This window comes from Colobus angolensis, unplaced genomic scaffold (genome assembly GCF_000951035.1).
Source record: "Colobus angolensis palliatus isolate OR3802 unplaced genomic scaffold, Cang.pa_1.0 Scaffold253, whole genome shotgun sequence".
Lineage (NCBI taxonomy): Eukaryota > Metazoa > Chordata > Mammalia > Primates > Cercopithecidae > Colobus > Colobus angolensis.
In genome coordinates this window covers 3,552,697-3,557,422 of record NW_012115744.1, presented here as the reverse complement: position 1 = coordinate 3,557,422, position 4,726 = coordinate 3,552,697, and the positions used below count along the sequence as shown (strand labels likewise).

Below are 4,726 nucleotides of genomic sequence, written 5' to 3'. Positions count from 1 at the left end.
GGCTGGAGTGCAGTGGTGCAATCTCAGGTCACTGCAAGCTCCGCCTCCTGGGTTCACGCCATTCTCCTGCCTCAGCCTCCCGAGGACCTGGGACTACAGGCGCCCACCACCACACCTGGCTATTTTTTTGTATTTTTAGTAGAGACTGAGTTTGACCGTGTTAGCCAGGATGTTCTCGATCTCCTGACCTTGTGATCTGCCCGCCTCGGCCTCCCAAAGTGCTAGGATTACAGGCCTGAGCCACTGTGCCCGGCCGATATTTTTTTAAAAAAAATAAAAATGCTGTCACATAGCTTAACATTATTTTACCATATCTTCAACACTATATTACTAGCATTTTTCCAGGATTGTGTCTTTATTAACATACGTATTTTCAACTTTCTTATAAGTCTTTAGACAGTAAAATGTAAAAATCTTAGGCATGCAGCTTAATGACTTTAAATACGGGTATCCCTGTGTAACCATCACGCAGAGTGGGAATTCAAACACTTTCTCCACCAAGAAAGCCTCCTCATGCCCTTTGTAGACACTACACACACCCTTCGAGGTAACCATTATTAATTCTATTAAGGTAGACTGCCTACTTGTGAGCAGTCTGTGAACAGTTGGGTCACTCACTGTGTACTCCTGCACCTGGCGTCTCTCAGTTAGGGTAATGCTTTTGATGTTCATCCATGTTGTTACACTGGTAGTGGTTTGTGCTTGTATATTCCTGAACAGTATTCCATTGTATGGATATACCATAGTTATTTTTATCTGTTCTTATGATGGACATTTGGGTTATATAAAGCTGTTATGACCATTCTTTCTCTTGTGGACATAGGCTTTTATATGTCTTTAGTGTAAATAAGAATGGAATTGCTGAGTCATAGGATAGGTGTATGTTTAAGTTTATAAGAAATTGTCAAACTGTTTTCTAAAGTAGTTGTACCATTTATTCCACATTCTAAATACCATTTTGTCTTTTCAAAGAAATTTAATTATTCCAGTGGGTGAGCAATGGCCTCAGTGAATCCATATGGATATTAGGTTCTGACAGAATACATGGTCACATATCAGCAAATAGGTATGATTGGTGCTTGACTCTAAAAGCAAATTGAATTCGTATAAGGTTATCATATAGTAGTGAGCCTTGGCTGTATAAACATGAATAGGTAGCTGAGTGGTTAATTTTCCCAAGTGCTAATGCTTATAATTGTGTTTGAGGAAGAACCACATGTGTGTTACAGGCTGGACTGCCTCTTCTTCTGCAGAAGAGCTCAGAGAGGCTCAACAGCTTCATAGTGATTCTGGAACACCTTTGAACCAGGAAAACCAGTTGACTTCCTCGTAACATAATTGTGTTGTTTTGCTAATTAATTTTTCCAGGAAAAAAAGGGTTGAGAGTCTAGAAGTGTGTGTGGATTACTTGGTCCCAGAAGTGGGTGGCTCTGTGGCTCAAGTCTGGAAGGGAGTGCATTTTCACGTGGTGATATTGGTTGATGTAATGTTTCTAGGCACCCCATGTGGGGATTGATGAGTTAGGCGAGAGTGAACATCTGTCTAGGTCTCTGGAACTGGGAATGCTAACAGGGTATCCATGGGTTGTCTTGGGACCTGAGACACCGAAATGGTTTATTGTTCTCTGTTCGCTTGGTGAAGTTCCTGTTTTTGCTCTTTACAAATTCCACTAGATTTATTATCTCCCGAAAAGGAAAAGAAAAAAGAAACAAACTATGAGATGAAACGTTGACAATGTCTTCCTTTACTTTTTCAGCCAGAAGAATTAACCTCAAGTCTGCATACTTTTAAGAACAAGGCCTTTAAAAAATCCAAAGTGTGTGGAGTTTGCAAACAAATTATTGACGGTCAAGGTATTTCATGCCGAGGTAAGTCTGTGTTTATGATTCTCTTGCTGAATAGTCCAAAGCAAAACAAACAAAAAACAAAACGAAAACTTTTTTTCCGGAGTTTCCGAAAGTTAGATCATGGAATTCCCCTTCTTAGCTTATGTGTTCCCCTCCCCCCATCCCCTTACTTAGCAGGGGCCAACTGTATTTACACAGATATGTGCTCATGAGGACATTTTTACAGAAAGAGCAGAGTTCCCCGATGGGAGAGGAGGCAGCAGTTTGTAAATTAATAATTTATTCTCGGGTCTGCTCTGAAGTGTCAGTAACTCAGGTTATTTAGTTTGACTTTCAGATCTCTTACTCAAGTTTGCAAATGAAATTTTTCTGTTTTTAGAATTTGGGTTCATTCTGGTATGGCCCCTTTCAGATTCTGTCACTAAACTAAGCCACCAGCTTGGGTACTTGATATTTAGACATCAAGTAATGAATGGAACTTGCCAATTCTTTTTTGTGACTGCGCATTAATAAATCTAGTAAGAGACGTGCGACTGTAATGAATGTGAGAATGGTGGGGGGCATGGACTGCTGGGGGGACCAATGGCGTACACAACACAGAGGGAGTCACTAGGAGAACGAGGCCCTTGGAGAGTGCTGGGGCTGCTCTTTGGGGTCATTTCATCTGCAGGGTTGGAGATTTCCTCTAGAAAATGTGCAGAGTCTCAGCCTGTAGGCTTCTGTGCTGTTGGGACCTTCCTCTCAGTGCCTTCCTCCCTGCAGACCCCCAGCAGGTGGTCCCTGATGACCTTTTTAGAGTAGGGTGCCTATGGTGGAAGGATGCATGCAGTCAAACCTTAATGGGTTGAGGATGTGACCAGGGGCCTCTAAGGAGCTCTTGGGATTCTTTTACAATTCAAAGGCCTGAGCCTACGTGAGAAGACTCGGGTGCCCCTCCTATGATTTGGCCCCTTGGAGAAGTCAATGCTGAAGAATGTGTTGGATAAGTGGTGGGTACCTACCACCCTGGTGTCTAAGTAGAAGCCGAAGACCAGGGAGCCATCTGTGTAATTCATCTAGATCTGCATCCAAGGCAGAGAACAGGAGCTATAGTGTACTCTGAGCCAACTGCTATGACATCCTGTGATTAAAAACTTTTTTTTTTTTTTTTTGAGACGGAGTCTTGCTCTGTCGCACGGGCTGGAATGCAGTGGCCGGATCTCAGCTCACTGCAAGCTCCGCCTCCCGGGTTTACGCCATTCTTCTGCCTCAGCCTCCCGAGTAGCTGGGATTACAGGTGCCACCACTATGCCCGGCTAACTTTTTGTATTTTTAGTAGACACCATGCCCGGATGATTTTTTGTATTTTTAGTTGACCGTGTTGGTCAGGCTGGTCTGGAACCCCTGACCTCAGGTGATCCAGCCGCCTCTGCCTCCCAAAGAGCTTGGATTACAGGTGTGAGCTACCGGGCTTGGCTAAGAAATTTCTTGAGTTTCTTGGATCTGTGGGTTTATAATTTTCCTCCTGGTTTGAAAACGTTTCAGCCATTGTTTTTTCAAATATCCCCGCTTTCCTGCCCTTCTCCGTCAAAGTGTCCGTTACACGTATGTTATGTTGTTCAAAGTTCTCCCACAGCTTACTGATGCTTGTTTATTTATTTATTTAGGTTGTCTCATCTCTGTATGTTTATGTCTATGTATGTTTATGTTTGTACTGTGATGTCTTCAAGTTCATTCACCTGTGCTTCTACAGGATCTAATCTGCCAGTAATCTCATCTAGTGTATCTTGCATCTCATATTCTTACATTTTCTTTGATTTGGATCTTTTTATGTTTTTCAGGTCTCTACTTAACTTTTTAGCATACAGAATAGTTATAAGAGCCCTTTTAACATCCTTGCCTACTAATTCCAACATCTCTGTTAGTTCTGGGGCAGTTTCAGTTGACTGATTTTTTTTTTTCTTATTATCAGCCGTGTTTTCCTGTCTCTGAGTGCCTGATAATTTTAGACTAGATAGTAGACACTGAGAACCTTACCTTGGGGCTAGGTATTTTTGTGCTGGATATTATTTGTATTCCTGCAGGTATTCTTGAGCTTTGTTCTGGGTTGCAGTTAAATTACTTGGGAAGAGTTTGATTCTTTTTGATAGTGGTTTTCTGATAGGGTGGGAAGACAGGAGGAGTATTTAGTCTAGAGCTAACTATTTCCCCCAGTCTAGAGTTAATTATTCCTCTCTAGTGGGCAAGATCCTTTGTTTTCTATGAGATCTTCCGTGAATTTTGAGGTTTCCTGGTCTATCAAATAGGCACTCTTTCCAGCTCTGTGTGAGCACTGGACACTGTTTCTTGTAATCCTGTCTGGTGGTTCTTTCCCCAGCTTGGGTAGCGTACACATACATGCGCACACACACACACACGTGTGTGTGTTTGGACTCATCAGTACTCAACTGAAGACTTCAAAAGGGACCTTCTGCAGGCAGGTGGGTCTTCAGAGCTCCTTGCAGTTCTCTGTTCTGTGGTACTCTGTCTAGCAAACTCTTGCTGCCTTCTTCTCCCTGGACTCTTAGTGCCTTCTCCCCAACCCAGGCAGTACTCTGGGCTCAACCAGGGGTCTCTCTTCCCTGGCTACATCCTGGAAACTCACTCAGGGCAGCAATCTAGGGGCAGTTGTGGAGTTTGCTTTATTCTTTCTTGTCTTTGAGGTATCACCATTCTCCATTTTCTGTGTAGTGCCTTAAAGACATCTTTTCATGTATTTTCTACAATTTTTGGTTATTGCAAGTGAGGATAAATCCAGTTCCTGGTACTACATCAAATCAAAAGAGGAAATTTATAGATGGAGTCTCGTTCTATCACCCAGGCTGTAGTACAGTGGTGCAATCTTGGCTCACTGCAACCTC

General features: G+C 42.7%; 1 protein-coding gene across 1 annotated transcript in view; it reads left to right on the top strand.

The window, feature by feature from the left end:
* TNS3 (tensin 3) overlaps positions 1-4,726 on the top strand; it is a 321,347-nt gene that overhangs the window by 55,302 nt on the left and 261,319 nt on the right. Inside the window, exon 2 of the mRNA XM_011946796.1 lies at positions 1,757-1,868. The gene's annotated coding sequence lies outside the window, so the exon portion shown is untranslated. The remainder of the gene's footprint in view (positions 1-1,756; positions 1,869-4,726) is intronic.